An 18,455-nucleotide genomic window follows, 5' to 3' on the forward strand; every position below is an offset into this window, starting at 1 on the left:
AATCTTCTCAGATATTACAGTTACAGAATGTCCTTCATTATACGGAGTTCATTAATGAGTCTTTTAAGTCTTTATACCTCAAAATTGATGTTATCCTTCCCATGATCTTCTGTTTGGGTTTAGTTCTTCGGTGCTTACAATAGTTCAGAATTTACAAATGGACCCACATTTCTTCATCGTTATTGAGCCCCCAAGGTGCCATTGTTTTGAGATCGACTATGTACTTCGATTCCAGAGTACGTAAAGCCTTCACCCTGTCACCTCCTCTTTATGAGCGTTCCACTTGATCTATGCAGTTAAATCTCAACAGATCCCTGTTGCTTTGGTGTGTTTCTGAAAGGGGCGTGCCACTGGGTAAGATCTATCATTCTTTGCTATGGCACGCATATGCTCTAAGATTCTCAACTTTGTGGGGTTATTGGTACTCCCTATGTACCGTTTCCCACAGGGACATTCTAGGCAATAAATGGTATACTCTGAGTTGCAATTTAAGAGCTTTCTGATCTCCCTGTTAGGTTTATTTTCATTAGTTCTTCCTGGATAGCTTAGCACTTTTTTACTACCTTTACAGGCCTTGCACCGTAAAAATGGAAAGAACCCTTTAGCTTTGGATAGTTTGCTTGGTTGAGTCTTAGGGGAGAAATGGCTATGGACGAGGTGGTCTGCCAGAGATTGACTGTGTCGATAGGTGATCAACGGTTTCTCTGGAAGAACTTTTTTGAGCACATGATCAGTGGTCAGGATGTGCCAATTTTTCTTAAATATTTGCACTATTCTTCCTGCTTTTGTGCTGAAGTTGGTAATCATTCTATTTTAGAAGCTTTTTCTTCAGCTTGTTTTAGTGTGTAATTGTTGTATCCCCTGACTTGGAATCTTTTAATAGCCTCATTCTTTGCTAATGTGAATTCTGCTGTTGCTGTGCAGTTGCGTTTTAAGCTTAAGAATTCACCATAGGGAACGCTTTGGATCAAGCTTTTTGGATGGTGACTTGCTGCATGAAGCACAGCATTCCCCGCCGTGGGCTTTCTATATAGTATTGTTTGAATCTTCTCATTCTCTATATAGACTTCCAAGTCTAGGTAACATACACTGTTATTATCGGGGTTGCTTGTGAATCTTAAGTTCCGATCATTGTCATTAAGCGCGGAGATGTATTCCTCAGCAGAGGCCCAATCCCCCCGCCAAATGACAAAGAGGTCATCAATGTACCTCGTCCATAAAAGAACTTTTTCAGTCCAGTGGTCATTGGCTTCACCCCACGCCTCGTGCCTCTCCCACCAGCCTACGATCAGGTTCGCGTAGCTGGGGGAGAAGCACGAGCCCATTGAAGTGCCCCTCGTCTGCTTGTATAGTTCCCCTGAGAAAAGGAAGATATTGTGATACAAACAGAATCTAATCATTGCTAGCAGCATAGCATTATGTTGGCCAAATTTTTCCGGTTTTTTGTCTAGAAACCATTTTACTGCAGCTAAGCCGTTTTCATGGCCAATGCATGTTTAAAGGTTAGTCCAGTGTGATCAAGAGCATGTTTGGTTCCCATGTAATGTTGTCCATTTGTCTTAGGAAGTCCTGTGTATCCCTCACATAGGAGGGTAAGTCTTTCACAATTGGTGCCAAAAAGTTGTCGATGAAACGTGACGTGTTTTCTAGCAAGCTCCCAATAGACGATACTATCGGGCGTCCTGGTGGTCTTTTGGAATTTTTATGGACTTTTGGCAAATGATAAAACGTTGGTAATACAGGTGCCTCACATTGTAAATATAGGAATTCGTCCATATTGAGCATCCCATCTTCTTTCCATTTTTCCAGCATCCTCTGGAAATCCATGGTGCTTTGTACATATTCTTGTCTTTTGATGATGGTGTAACAATCAGGGTCCCTCAATTGTCTTTAGGCTTCTTGTTCGTAGTGTTCTTTGGAGAAGATCACAATATTTCCTCCCTTATCAGAAGGTTTAATTTCTATGGAGGTATCGTTTTTTAGGGATTTGATGGCTTCCCTTTCTTTCCTTGAGATGTTTGAATTCCTTATGTCCATTTTTTTCTTTCACTAGCTTTTCCAAATCAATTTGAATGGCCTCGTTAAAAACGTCAATTGCGTCATTAGGAGCAATCGGTAATTTCCTCGATTTGTTTTTCATGTTGCTCGGGTCACATGCTTGTGTGATAGTGGTGATATAAATTTGTGACCCAACGGTGTACTCCTCAGAATTCTCCTGTGTGAGCATTCTTATGTCGGGGGGTGTATCAGGAAATTCATCCATTGTTTCTAAAGTGTCTTCCATAGGATTATCTCCATTGGCAGTGCTCGTTTGTTTTTTTGCATGTTGAGCAAAGATTTTTTAAAACTTTAATTTCCGAATATATTTAAATAAGTCAATTCTGGTATTGACCAGATCAAGGTCAGCCGATGGACAGAAGCTCAGTCCTTTCTTTAAGATATTGATTTCATCTTTTGTTAATATTCTCTTTGAGAGGTTAATGATGTTGTTATCCTCTATGCCGCTCACCAGTTCTTGTGTCTCGATGCACACCTCGTGACCATTGGAGAAGCGGCTGCTGCATTTATCCCTCTTGCCCCTCCTCGTTTTCCTCTTTGGCTTTGTTGGGGGGGGGGGTGATTTTGTTGTTGTGGCCTCTGTCTTGTCTCCTAGATTACTTGATATTCGTCGAAAAAAGGGGGAGTTTCCTTCCCTTGTTCTTTGTTAGCCTGTGCTCCCGTTTGTTCTTCATCAGATATATCCACTTCTGATTCTGAGGTTTCTGCATTACTGGGGCCGGCAGTGCCTTGTGCGAGGCGTTTTCTTGTTGCATCAAATTTACGGGCAAAGGTTAAGATCCTCCCCGTCATATAGTCCTGCTCGTCACGTTGGAATTTTGTTAGCTTCCTTCTTCTGATTCCCAATTCATACTCCTTCACTCTTTTTGTCATTATTTTCCTTAGATCTTCACTTGTTTTGGTATCTTTTTCTTTTTTAATCAGTTCTTCCAATTCAGTTATTTCCTTGAGGCAGTCATCTCGGTCTATCCAGGCATATTTAATTAGCATGCGTACCATTCCCTTTGCCGATTCTGCCGTATATTCCGCCCATTCCTTAAGTAGGGCCGGATTCGGTTTCTCGTACGAGGGCACGGTAAAGATGCGTAGCCCTCTCGGGATCCTGTTACAATCTACATAACGCTGGAGGGAAGTGGCCTCCCACCACTTTCTCACCTCCCTTTCTAGCAGCTTTTCCAGCCTTTGGTATAGTATTTTTAAATTGCTGGTAGGTGTAGTTGATGTTGTAGCGCTATCCGTTCTGACTGGATTTTCAGTAACTGACTTAAAGATAAGATTTGCTGCAGACTCCCTTTCCTCTCTGAGCTCGGCAGTGTTCGACATAACTGTATGTCCGTATGTTCAAAGCTTGTTGATGTTTTGTTATCCTATGCAGGGCGGTGATTTCTCAATCTCAAATAAAAAAAAAATATATATATATATATATATATATATAACAACAACAACAACATAACGAAGAAACAAAGAAAAGCAATCAAAGATCTACAAGAGGACCGCACAATTGTCTGTAAACCCTCGGACAAGGGGGGGGGGGGGAATGTAGTCCTGCTCACTACTGAATATTACTGCAAGGAAGTATTGCAACAGCTCAATAACATATCGAAATATACACGCATTTCCATGAAAAAGTACTCCAGCAGCATTGAAATCTATATATATATCACATTTTATTTTATCCTTAGATACCAGGGCCCCAAATGGACTTAATTTAACGGAAGATGTACACAACTTCCTTTGACCTTCAATTAGGGAACCTTATTTGTTTTCATTTGAGAAACCTTGTTTCTAACGACTACTGGCTGGGCCTACGAGTAATACATTTTCTTTCAGGTTGCACTCATTTTTTCGTATTTTTACACTCTCATGAGCATTGACATACTCCTACATTCATACATACATTTACTATGTACTGAATGGGATGAAATAGTTTTTTTTTTCCTTTTCGTCTAATTATTTTGCATAAGAATATGGGGATACCTAAATGAATGGAAGCAAAATCAAGTTGGTTCTCAAATAGCCTTAATCAGCTGTAATTATGTGCACAAAAAATCTTTTTATCTTTATACTATGTGTTGAATCATGTTAAAAAAACTTTTTTTATTAATTTTCACTGCTCTTTTTTTTGCACTTTAAAAAACTTCATGTGCAATATCTTCACATTTTCACCTTTTTCGAGGTGGAGCTATTTTGAATAATCTCGTTTTTTTAACAAAAGAATTTGGTCATAAAATTATTTGGCAGAATGGTCTATGTCATATGACACTTGTCTATGATTTTTATCAACATGCGTTGATGTGAGAGATCTACATATTTTACAGTAATTGCTGTGTACTTGGAGCACTCTGCCGATCTTATTTAATTTCTGACACTAGTCTGAACCATCTGTTGTTTTATAATTATTAGAGGTTTTTTGTATTTTACAAACATACATGCACGATACTGTGTTGTTTTTTACTGCATAGTCATAGTCTGTTTTTGTTATTAGTTAACAAGTGCTTGTGTAAAGTCTGTTATTTATCTCTATTGTTTTCACGTTATTAGCGTGTATCACACTGGTTTGTCTCACGTTTGTGTTTACTATAAAAACTGCAAATCCATTCCGGGCGCTTCAAGTGGCCAAGCTCCCTAGTGGAGCGAAACGCGTCTTGGATGGATATTTGTCCTTTGATTTACTTGTAAAATAAATTTACTACTCTGCTATCCATTTGGGGATTCATACTCCTTTATTTGTTTTCTGCAAGAACGGAGGTGATTGAAAGGTCTACACCTGGTTTCCTTTTGCAGAGCATTGGCGAAACAGGAACATTGTTGGATATATATCATATATCATGATCAGGCCAAGCAAACGGCTGTTGTCCATTACAATTCGTGACTGCACGAAGGAGTAGGATATATGAAACCCCACTCCATGGCCCGGTTTGAACTGTTAATTGAGGAAGAGCGTAAGGGGACCCAAGGGGGTACGTACTTTTATTCATGAAGCCTTTGAAATACAAACAACCTCCTTTGCATGGCATAACAGCCCTCATTGAGCAAAGGATTTTTGTGCCCCACACAGTACTCACCGCAACACGGGATGCTGGGAGCTGTAGTCCTGGACATTGGCAAGCAGCTGATATCGTTTTGGGTGGAGCCTGCTGACATCCTACTACTGGGAGGGCCTAAGGAGTACAAAGGAGGATGGAGAAGGAACTTCATTTTGGCTGGCGGCATCTGACGAAGGCATTGCGCCGAAATGCATTGTGCCTTGCAGCAAAGTAATTAAAGAAGCTCCCAATGGTTCCCCGCTGTGTCCCCTGGGCTTCTTTTACGGAGGAATCGTTCTGGTGATATTTTCACGCGGCTTGCCTGCAACACGTGTAAGGGGACCCGCTCTACAATAGAGTCCTGCGGATTGCAAGCAACGTGGCAAACTCTCTATGTCCGAGGTATCGGACTGCATTATCGCCTCATGATAGGGCCCAGCAAACGGCTGTTGTCCATGACAATTCGGGACTGCACGAAGGAGTAGGATGTATGAAACCCCTGTCCATGGCCCTGTTTGAACTGTTAATTGAGGAAGGGCGTAAGGGGACCCAAGGGGGTTCGTACTTTTATTCATGAAGCCTTTAAAATACAAACACCCTCCTTTGCATGGCATAACAGCGCTCATTGAGCAAAGGATTTTTGTGCCCCAAACACTACTCACCGCAACACGGGATGCTGGGAGATGTAGTCCTGGACATTGGCAAGCAGCTGATATCGTTTTGGGTGGAGCCTGCTGACCTCCTACTACTGGGAGGGCCTAAGGAGTACAAAGGAGGGTGGAGAAGAAACTTCATTTTGGCTGGCGGCATCTGACGAAGGCATTGCGCCGAAATGCATTGTGCCTTGCAGCAAAGTAATTAAAGAAGCTCCCAATGGTTCCCCGCTGTGTCCACTGGGTTTCTTTTACGGAGGAATCGTTCTGGTGATATTTTCACGGGGCTTGCCTGCAACGCGTGTAAGTGGACCCGCTCTACAATAGAGTCCTGCGGATAGCAAGCAACGTGGCAAACTCTCTATGTCAGAGGTATCGGAACTGCAGGATCACCTCATGATCAGGCCAAGCAAACGGCTGTTGTCCATGACAATTCGTGACTGCACGAAGGAGTAGGATGTATGAAACCCCTCTCCATGGCCCGGTTTGAACTGTTAATTGAGGAAGAGCGTAAGGGGACTCAAGGGGGTTTGTACGTTTATTCATGAAGCCTTTGAAATACAAACACCCTCCTTTGCATGGCATAACAGCGCTCATTTGAGCAAAACATTTTTGTGCCCCACACAGTACTCACCGCAACACGGGATGCTGGGAGCTGTAATCCTGGACATTGGCAAGCAGCTGATATAGTTTTGGGTGGAGCCTGCTGACCTCCTACTACTGGGAGGGCCTAAGGAGTACAAAGGAGGGTGGAGAAGGAACTTCATTTTGGCTGGCGGCATCTGACGAAGGCATTGCGCCGAAATGCATTGTGCCTTGCAGCAAAGTAATTAAAGAAGCTCCCAATGGTTCCCCGCTGTGTCCCCTGGGTTTCTTTTTTGGAGGAATTGTTCTGGTATATATATATATATTACCTACTGGCGGTATTTATAGTTAGGACCTATTTTCCATAGGGAAATCCACAAAATTCTATTTGGAATAACTTTGGCGCCGGTCAATGAATCTTCGTAAAGTTTTCAAAACAAATGGCCAGCTCCGGTCCGCTCCTATCCTGACAGTCTCGGGGTGATTCGTGAAGCGGGGGCCAAGAAAAAAGGGGGGTCCCAAAACAAGTTATCCCCATGCAATTTTCCTTAGGACCCGTTCATCGCGGCTACAGCCCGAACTGCTGAACGGAATTACACTAAATTTGGCAAAGAGGTACTACTTAGTTCAGACTCATGCCTTTTGCTTAAATGGTGTAAATACATTCAGTAGTTCCTGAGAAAATCACAATTAAATATACATATATATCTATGGCCGCGGTGGATCTGCGCATCCTGACCGCACCCTAAGTGCAGCGCCCCGATCACGCGCTGAATGCTAATTGGCTGTCAACATTCGAAACCAGGAAGTGTTGGCAGCCGTTTTGTGCCACAGTAGATGCGAGGCTGAAGAAGTCAGTGGAACAAGTGTGCAGAATGTATAAAGGGGGCAGGGTAGAAATACTCTGACCCTCTAGACCTGCTTAGGGGGTCCCACAAGGACTCCCTGGGTGCAGATCCTGCCGTAAAAAATAAAAATAAAACAGAGCTTCTTTAATAATTAGCCCCCTGGGGGGCCATATCCCGGGGGCAAAATTATTACATTTTATGGGGTGCCCAGAGGGGCCCCCCAGCCCTGGGGACCGTCACCGCCTGGGACTCCAAAATACATGGTTGGGGGGTTCCAAGGCCCTCTTACCAAAATATGTGGGTGGGGGGCTCAACGGCCCCCCCAAGCCCTGGGGACCACCACCCCTGTGGCTTTGTGTATTGTGCGAGGAGCGCTACATGGCCCCCCTCCTGGAGCCGTTGAGGGCCCTGGGGACCGCCACCCCCCAGGGCCGGCTCCTGCAGTGTCCCAGGGTGCCCACCCCTGGACACTGCTGTTTGCTATGAGAGGGCATGCGTCTAACGGCTCCTGCCCTCCCATAGCAAACTTGGTTTGGATTTTGAAAGAGAGAGCAGGGAAACCTGCTCTATCTTTCAAAATCCAAACCAAATTGCTTTTCCGCACTGAGAGCTGCATGTTAGCAGCTTCCCATGTGGAAAAGCAATGCCGGCTCCTAAAGGATGCAGGGAGCCGGCTGGGACCGTGGGGGCATTGGGGCTCCCCCTACGGTCCCCAACATTTTATATAAGCCCCGAGGGTGTGGTCCCCGGGATAATAGAAATTAGTGATAGGGCCTATTTTTTTTTTATGGTCAAATTAAGAGTTGCGCACCCAGCGCTGTGCTCAGTGTGGCCCCCTGGTGAGCACGCATTGGATGCGCAACTCCAACGTGTTTGGTGCACGACTTCTACGCAATGGGTGCAAAACTCTGACTAACTAACTGAGTACACAATTGTGTTTCAGGCCTACAATTCCCCAGTCAGCATCCATACACTCCAGCAAACACCCTGTGACTGCTCTTGCAATCCCATAGTGACTCTTTCAGTACCATGTACTAATCCATTTACTAAAGTAAAACTCAACCAATTATGAATTCAACCAGTGTCTCTCCTTATGGTACTGTAATAATTCAGTCAGTATGCATGTACTCATGCAGTGAGCCAGGCTTTAGGGCACGGAGTGCTTCAAACTCCTATGCACTATGCATGTAGTGGTCTAACCACCTTCACATGTGTGTTTCAGGCCTACAATTCCCCAGTCAGTATCCTTACACTCCAGCAAACACCCTGTGACTGCTCTTGCAATCCCAAAGTGATTCTTTCAATACCATGTACTAATCCATTCACTAACGTAAAACTCAACCAATAATGAATTCACCCAGTGTCTCTCCTTATAGTACAGCAATCATTCAGTCAGTATGCATGTACTCATGCAGTGAGCCAGGCTTTAGGGTACGGAGTGCTTCAAATTCCTTTGCACTATGCATGTAGTGGTCTGACCACCTTCACACTTGTGTTACAGGCCTACAATTCCCCAGCCAGTATCCATACACTCCAGCAAACACCCTGTGACTGCTCTTGCAATCCCATAGTGACTCTTTCAGTACTATGTACTGATCCATTCACTAAAGTAAAACTCAACCAATTATGAATTCACCCAGTGTCTCTCTTTATAGTACTGTAATCATTCAGTCAGTATGCATGTACTCATGCAGTGAGCCAGGTTTTAGGGCACGGAGTGCTTCAAACTCCTATGTTGAAGGGGCGTTCCATAGGTGTGCGTGTTTGCACAGAACACTCATAGAACAAGACACATCTCCAGATTTATTAGAAATCATAAATCTGAACATGTGTGTGAATGCTGCACCATCGTCCAATTGGTGTAACAAGGCACAACAAGGAGAATTATTTTCATTTCTCCTCATTTGTTCTCTTTGAATGTATGCTAAAATGCACAGCATACATTGAAGGAGAAAAATGCCATCACAGATTGTTTTTGTGCAGGAAGGTGTGTCTTCCTGCACAAAAACAAATTCTGCATGACACAGATATCCTTGCGCCATGGAGCAAGGGTGCCTGTGTCACCACATGGCTGCAGTTTAAGCAGCAGTGCAGAGGGAAGCATAGACTTGCAACATATTTATGTACATATGTTGCATCTCTGTGCTTCGGAAGTACCACAACACACTGCAGCTAAAGAGTGTCATGCTACAGGACTTCCTTATAGTTCTGCACTTATACATACACCATACAATACTAATGCACTCTTTCAGTCAATTATGCACTGTGCATACATTCAAACAAACTTTCATACACTATCATATAAATATAGCTCTTTCTTTAACCAGAGAAGTTAGTTCTGAAAATAACTTTTTTTTTATTTTTGTAGTTTTTTGAAACAATTTTGTGATTTTTTTGTTGTTTTTTCAAAAAAAAAAAGGACGAAAAAAACATGGAACTTCAGGAACTAACAGCCTAGAAAAAAAAAAATTTAACAGCAGTGGTTTCGTTGTGCAGTACAGACTAAGTCCACAGACTGCTCTCCATAGCACAGAAGTTGGTTGCACTTGATGCAGTGTATTTTAAGTTGTGCAAATTTGGAACGTATGTCCGGACGTGCTGGAGAAGAGGAACTGGCAAAGTACTTGGCACTGCAGGTGGAGGGTTGTCTCGAAGTCTCCTGTACTCCTGCCAATACAGATTGACAGGGTGCAGACTCTTAAGATGCTTGTACATACTAGCAGTGCCACACGAGTACTTCTTATCGGCACTGCCTCTTGAAAGAACGCTACCACAGATTTTACAGGTGACTTTTGTGGCACTCACCTTCTTTTGTCCTTCAGGATAGGTAAAAAACTTCCAAACCACTGAGGAAGGTCTTTTTGGAGGTGGAGGTTCCACAACAAATTCTCCGTCCGAAGAATGGTCCGATTCTTGTGGTGGTTGTTGTCCTGAAGCCATTGTGTCTTCAAATTGGAAAATATCTGAAAAGAAATAATCCAAAAGAAGTTCTTCTCAGCTAAGAGATCTGTCTCCAAAGAAGCTCTAAGAAGAATGATTGAAATGGGTGGGGTCCTTCAATAGTTACAATGGGAAAAATTATAAACCAATGAAATCTTTTTTCCTCAGGTCACATGGGGTCCGCTCACCCTGCGCACAGGCAGCACGCACCCAACACGACTTCATGAAATTGCACTTAACAGTAATATGAGTTTATTCAAAGTAAAAATATATTATTTTTATGATTAGGTTAGATAATGTCTTGCCCTAATATGTATATTAAATACATATATATATATGTCATTTTAGACATTTAAAAATTTTGCGGGAGTCGCGCACCCACCGCGACTCACGTATATGATGTCACGCAGAAGCGCGCGAGCGTCGCGTAAAGTAATGCGCATGTGTCGCATATGCGCCTGGAGTCACGTACCGGTCGCATAGCGATCACGCACGAAAATACGTACCCGTCGCACACCCTACGCGGATCCTACACAACAATTCTAAAATGGCGGCTAGGTTCTGCGCAGTTATCGAGTAAGGTGCGCTTTGGGTGCGCAGCTCCCCCAAAAAATTCGAAAAAAACCCAATAAAGAAAATATAAATATATTTTACAAAATATATTAATTTAAATACTTTTAATAAAGAAATACATATAATAAAAATGTGTAATGTAATTTAAAAAATAAGACATCTAAAAATAAATTAAAAAAGATTAAAAAAAGTAGTAAAACAATATAAAAAATAAATATAACAATTAATACATTTAAAAATTAGCATTTAAAAAACCTTAGAAATTCACTGAAAAACCCATAGGTTTTTAGGGGTGTTATAGTTAGGTGGACATTTCACTCGTACAAAACCATTGAAATTTCTCCGTTATAGTTAGTTGTAGTCACTATAACTCACGCGCCCGCAATCCACTGCTGATGATGTCACATATTACATCATTCATGACATGGTCAGTGACATCACTGATGACATCTCAAATGACATCACTGATGACATCACTGATGACATCATCCACGTGACAATGTGATACATCTCATCATACACTAGTACAACCTTTCAACACTCATTATAAAATATGGACTACCATATTTGAAACCATTCAAAAAACCAATACAAGTTTCTAAAAACCCACTCAGTGATTCCTACATCTACACACTTATCTAAACACTTACCTATAGATTCACTCATACATGCTAACAAAGATCAAACGAATACTATTAAATATACTTATACACCTACATCAACATTACACACCAGTAAACATTCTATTCAGTTATGCAGTCATCCTACCCACTTATGCAAACCATTTATCATACTTAAATTTACTAAGCTACACACTAATACAAACACCACTTTATCCATATAGATAGTAACTCATACATAGCATGTGATAAAATCACTATTATAGGGGTACAGTTTTCAATACAGTCACTCATGCAATCACTGAGTCTTATGTATACTTATTTATATACAACTGTCACATACACTGCATTTTATATTTCTAGTTTGTTGGACATGTATCATTGAGAAATATATTTACTCATCACTCACTCAAACAACTGTTTCCACTACAGTCTTAATCTCATACACCTACTAAATCAACTATTTACACATCTTTGGACAGTCACACACCTCCCACCCAACCACACACACATTCACTATCCCATACAAATACTCACTTAACTAATTAATAACTAATATAGACTTTAACATAGCTAGTAACCAACTTATGTAGTAGTTTACACAACAAGAGATAGAGTGATACAGGTATTCACACAGTTTAATCACTATCCCATATATTTAGTGAGACACTTTAATTTAGTCACTTAGACAGTCAATCACAGTGCTACTAAATCCTCCATCAGACACTTATACAGCCACTCAGTCTTCAATGCAGATTGCTATATATGTAATACTTATTTAAATATCGAACCAAACCACATTCACTGGATGATGTCATCAGTGATGTCATCAGTGATGTCATTTGAGATGTCATCAGTGATGTCACTGACCATATCATGAATGATGTAATATGTGACAACATCAGCAGTGGATTGCGGGCGCGTGAGTTATAGTGAGTACAACTAACTATAACGAAGGAATTTCAATGGTTTTGTATGAGTGAAATGTCCACCTAACTATAACACCACTAAAACCTATGGTTTTTTCATATATATATATATATATAACCTCCACAGCGGTTCCTTCACGGGAGTTAGCGCAGCGCTCACGTATGTGCGGTATCCTGCGGCAGAACCAAGCCGCTATTTATTGCCACAACTTCTCCCAGCAGGGAAAACAACGGGTCGCACAGCCAACCTGGATTCAAACAGTAATCCTTTTTATTTCTTTCGTTCAAAGGGCAACAGGCGCAGAGATCTACGTGTTTCGGTGTCACTCCACCTTGCTCACGATCACTGGGTATTCCACACCCACAAACATTTAAACACATTTTTTTCAAACACAAAAGTATTTCCTGTCACATGGTGTACTAAGGATTCTGGTCCTTGTAGTTTTAACCAAAAGTTTGACACAAAGTGAAATTAAATTAGAATGCACCCCTTTCAAAAAATAGAATACATTTAAATGTTACTCAATTTTTGCATTGATTCATGCGTCTTACATTAGACTATGTATTGCTAACTTTGTACTGCCTTCCAATAGGCTGACTCGTACTAATGATATTCAAGGATCAATTATACATATAGTTCTGATTCAATTGTCTAGTTATAGGTGCACATAAAGTTCTTCCGATTGGTTCAACCCATTCGGATGCAGGGTCCTCAGATTAATTATAAATTTTGATTCTGCTTGTCTCAGTTTCTTTGCACGATCACCTCCCCGCTCACCTTTTGCTATGGTTTGAATGCCATAAAATCTCAGTTTTTGCCAATCACCCTGGTGTGAGAGTTCCATATGCTTGGCTATGGCATTGGAGCGGTCCTTATGAATTGTAGCCCTCATGTGTTGTAGAATACGATTCTTAAGTTCCACAGTCGTGCTGCCCACATATTGCATGGGACAGGGGCACTCCACTACATATACAGTGAAAGGTGTCTTGCACGTTATGCATTGTCTTATTTGCCATTTCTTTTTGCTAGCCAAAGTTATTTCCTTTGTTTGTTTGGCTATCTGGCACATTTTGCATCCGTGGCATTTCATGAATCCTTTGGTTTTCAGCCAATCATCCTGTCTTTTCCTCTGGAAGTGGCTGTGTATTAGATGATCTTTTAAGTTTTTGGAACATCTGTAAGTTATCGTTGGGTGTGTTCCCATGAGCTCCTTGACAGTGTTATCCAACTGTAATAGCTTCCAATTCTTCCGGAGAATTTTACCTATCTTTTCACTTTCTTGTGAGTAGTCTGTGATTAGACGGATTTTTTGCGTCTCTGGATCATCCTCTTTGTTTTTTCTCTTCAAACATTCCTCTCTTGTTTTTGTGTTGCTTTTTATGAGACTGTTTCTCACTGTTTGTAATGGATATTTCCTTTTGATGAATCTTTCCATTGTCTTTTTGCTATTTTTCTTCCACTCTTCTTCTTCACTGCATATCCTACGGATTCTCAAAAATTCACCGTATGGAATGCTATTAAGTAAAGTTTTCTGGTGGAAGCTGGTGGCTTCTAGTGTAGCATTCGTCGATGTTGATTTGCGGTGGAGGGTCGTATGTATTTGTTGATTTTTAACATAGATCTCTGTGTCCAGGAATATGATTCTCTCTTTGCTCATATTGTAGGTGAATTTCAGATTTTTCACACTATTATTCATTATCTGAAAGTATTCCTGGAACTCTGGTTCTGTTCCATCCCAGATAATTAATAAATCATCGATGAATCAGATAATGAATAATAGTGTGAAAAATCTGTAATTCAACAAATACATACGACCCTCCACCGCAAATCAACATCGACGAATGCGGTGAATACGGTGACATAAAAAGCAACACAAAAACAAGAGAGGAATGTTTGAAGAGAAAAAACAAAGAGGATGATCCAGAGACGCAAAAAATCCATCTAATCACAGACTACTCACAAGAAAGTGAAAAGATAGGTAAAATTCTCCGGAAGAATTGGAAGCTATTACAGTTGGATAACACTGTCAAGGAGCTCATGGGAACACACCCAACGATAACTTACAGATGTGCCAAAAACTTAAAAGATCATCTAATACACAGCCACTTCCAGAGGAAAAGACAGGATGATTGGCTGAAAACCAAAGGATTCATGAAATGCCACGGATGCAAAATGTGCCAGATACCCAAACAAACAAAGGAAATAACTTTGGCTAACAAAAAGAAATGGCAAATAAGACAATGCATAACGTGCAAGACACCTTTCACTGTATATGTAGTGGAGTGCCCCTGTCCCATGCAATATGTGGGCAGCACGACTGTGGAACTTAAGAATCGTATTCTACAACACATGAGGGCTACAATTCATAAGGACCGCTCCAATGCCATAGCCAAGCATATGGAACTCTCACACCAGGGTGATTGGCAAAAACTGAGATTTTATGGCATTCAAACCATAGCAAAAGGTAAGCGGGGAGGTGATCGTGCAAAGAAACTGAGACAAGCAGAATCAAAATTTATAATTAATCTGAGGACCTTGCATCCGAATGGGTTGAACCAATCGGAAGAACTTTATGTGCACCTATAACCAGACAATTGAATCAGAACTATATGTATAATTGATCCTTGAATATCATTAGTACGAGTCAGCCTATTGGAAGGCAGTACAAAGTTAGCAATACATAGTCTAATGTAAGACGCATGAATCAATGCAAAAATTGAGTAACATTTAAATGTATTCTATTTTTTGAAAGGGGTGCATTCTAATTTAATTTCACTTTGTGTCACACTTTTGGTTAAAACTACAAGGACCAGAATCCTTAGTACACCATGTGACAGGAAATACTTTTGTGTTTGAAAAAAATGTGTTTAAATGTTTGTGGGTGTGGAATACCCAGTGATCGTGAGCAAGGTGGAGTGACACCGAAACGCGTAGATCTCTGCGCCTGTTGCCCTTTGAACGAAAGAAATAAAAAGGATTACTGTTTGAATCCAGGTTGGCTGTGCGACCCGTTGTTTTCCCTGCTGGGAGAAGTTGTGGCAATATATATATATATATATATATATATATATATATATATATATATATATATATATATATATATATATATATATATATATATATATATATATATATATATATATATATATATATATTTATATATATATTCACTGAAAAAACCATAGGTTATAGACCATATATAGTTAGGGATTAGCATTTACAAAACCTTATTTTATTCGCACAAAACCATTGAAATTCCATATATAGTTAGTTGCACTAACTATATATCCCGGACCCACTATGATGCTAATGATGTCACATATTACATCATTCATGACATGGTCAGTGACATCACTGATGACATCACTGATGACATCTCAAATGACATCACTGATGACATCACTGATGACAACACCCAGTGACTGTATGTTTCTGTAAAGTTAAAATATGTCTTACATATTGAAGAATGAGTGGATGTATAAGTGTCTGGATGAAGGATTTAGTAGGTGCATGACTGACTGTATGAGAGAATGATTAAATGTGTCTCACTGAGTGCATGGGTTAGTGACTAAAGTGTCTTAATTTGGCAATCATTATATATGTTGTTCTGTAAACTGCTGCATGTTTAAATCAGTAGCTATATCAGTAACTATATGGGTTATTGAATGGTTGCCCAAGTATTTGTATGGGAGACTGAGTATGTGTGTGGGTGGCTGGGAGGTGTATGACTCTGTGCATAGATGTGTGAGCAGTTGATTCCCTAGGTGTATGGGTTCAAAAGTGCATGTAGAAACAGCTGTATGGACAGTTGACTGTGTGCATGAGTGTATTGGTGAGTGAATGGATATCTCAGTGCTACATGTCAAAGTAAGTACATATGTAAAACACAGTCCATGCGAGAGTTGACATATATAAATAACTGAACATAAGAGACAGTGAATGTGAGAGTGGCTGCATGGATCATTGCGAACTTGTATCAGGGATTGTATAAGAGACTAAATATGTGTTAGTATATGTTTGAATAAGTAAGGTGTGTATAACTGTATAGTTGAGGAAATGGAGGTGTGATTGATTCTTTGCATGACTGACTAGGTGTGTGAGTAACTCCATGTATGTGTGACAGTCTGTGAGTGTCTGTTTACACTGAGTGTATCTAAGGTTATAATAGAGTCTGAAGATGTTTATTGTATTATCACATAAATGATATCATCAGTGATGTGATCAGTAATGTCAAATGAGATGTCAGTGATGTCATCAGTGATGTCATTTGAGATGTCATCAGTGATGTCATCAGTGATGTCATTTGAGATGTCATCAGTGATGTCATCAGTGATGTCACTGACCATGTCATGAATGATGTAATATGTGACATCATTAGCATCATAGTGGGTCCGCGATATATAGTTAGTGCAACTAACTATATATGGAACTTCAATGGTTTTGTGCGAATAAAATAAGGTTTTGTAAATGCTAATCCCTAACTATATATGGTCTATAACCTATGGTTTTTTCAGTGAATTTTCAAGGTTTTGTAAATGCAAATTCCTAACTATATATGGTCTATAACCTATGGTTTTTTCAGTGAATTTCATTGGTTTTTTAAAAGCTAATATCTATAGCTGTAAAATATATTCTTTATTACGTGACGTATCACGTAGCCCGTGAGACGCCTCATGATGTATCGCATAACCGTGACGTATCGTCTCTGCAGCGCAAACAAAACCCGTAACGTAAGCGCGCCAGAGCACGCTTAAAGATATATATATATTTTTTTAACCTTAATTAGACAAAATCCACACGTGCACATATCACAAACGTTCAAAAAACACAATATGTCGGACTACCGTTACGCTGCCGGTTAGCTGCCCGGTTAACGTACCGGGAAGCATCTCTACCGCGAAAAATCGCAATTTTTTTTTCTTTTGCCCCGCGGGGAACTTTAATAGCCCCCTCATCAATCCTAGGGGTTCAGGAGGGGTCTACCTTACCCCTTTCCTTCATTTACACCTTTTTTTTTTCCACCTCTTGTCTCTCGATCCCACAGAGAGACAAGATGGCGGCCGCTCCAGACTGTTTACAATGTTAACAGCCAATCAGCTTCTCCTCAGACTCCCGTTACACTGCCGGTTAGCTTCCCGGTTAGCTGCCCGGTTAGCTGCCCGGTTCGCGTACCAAGACGCGTCTCTACGGCGATAAAAATGGGATGATTTTTTTTTTGGGGCCCCGCGTGGCTCTATAATATCCCCCTCATCAATCCTAGGGGGTCAGAAGGGGTCTACCTTGCCCCCTTTCCTTCATTTCCCCCTTTGTTTTGGCCTCCTCTTGTCTCTCGATCCTACCGAGAGACAAGATGGCGGCCGCTCCGGACTGTTTACAATGTTGACAGCCAATCAGCTACTCCTCAGACTCCCGTTACACTGCCGGTTAGCTTCCCGGTTAGGAATCGGGTTTTTGCTTGCAGGAAACGGGAGGCGGGAGACTAGCACTGAAATCGGTAGTCTCACGCCTGAATCGGGAGAGTTGGCATGTCTGGATTCTCTGCAGCTGGGGCCATAAACTACATCCGCAGGGCTAGGTGATAGCCTGGGACCGGCCTGGACAATCAGACACAGAGGAAGAGGAGTGTCAGAGGGTGCGGTAGTGAATAGGGTGAAAGGGAGGTGTCGGGCGGGCACAGGGTGTGATTCTCAGGGAAGAGCAGCGCAGATGGGGGGAAGTTTATGGCCCATGCATGAGAGAGAGAGCGGGGGTGACCAGTGCGTGGGGGAGATGCTTGCGAGGGTGGGGAGCCGTGCTGAGAATCGACGGCGTGCAGAGAGTGGGTCTGGTCAAGGCATCTAAAATGGCTGCCGTGCACGACAAAATTGTGCCATTGGATAAAAGGCAAGATGGCGCATACAATGTTTATCAATAAGGATTCATTTATAACAAAATATTTTATCGCAGTGACAAATTGGCGGTCAACACTTCCTGATTTCCATCGAATCGAACGTTAACAGACGTCACACAGCAAAAAAAAAAAAAAACGCTCACGCACAGCCGCTGGAAGACATGTATCAACATATATGAGCCTCCTCAGCCTCCCTCAGAAAACATAAGGGATCAGGATACGTCTCCCGCACCCCCTTATACCTAGTAATTTAATTAAAACAAAACACAAAATGGCGAATTCCCGTTTCGCTGCCAGTTTGCGGCCCAGTTCGCGACCCGAGAAGCACTTCT

The 18,455-nt window shown here is 41.3% G+C and overlaps 1 protein-coding gene across 2 annotated transcripts in view; it reads right to left on the reverse strand.

The window, feature by feature from the left end:
* The window catches only part of LOC147747315 (cytochrome P450 2J2-like), a 423,976-nt gene that overhangs the window by 165,358 nt on the left and 240,163 nt on the right, over positions 1 to 18,455 (reverse strand). Inside the window, exon 8 of one of the 2 annotated variants that reach the window (XR_015307548.1) lies at positions 9,976 to 10,133. The exons of the other annotated variant lie outside the window; for it this stretch is intronic. The gene's annotated coding sequence lies outside the window, so the exon portion shown is untranslated. The remainder of the gene's footprint in view (positions 1 to 9,975; positions 10,134 to 18,455) is intronic. 2 annotated transcript variants of the gene reach the window in all.

The sequence above is a fragment of the Lissotriton vulgaris genome, chromosome 1_1, assembly GCF_964263255.1.
Source record: "Lissotriton vulgaris chromosome 1_1, aLisVul1.2, whole genome shotgun sequence".
Lineage (NCBI taxonomy): Eukaryota > Metazoa > Chordata > Amphibia > Caudata > Salamandridae > Lissotriton > Lissotriton vulgaris.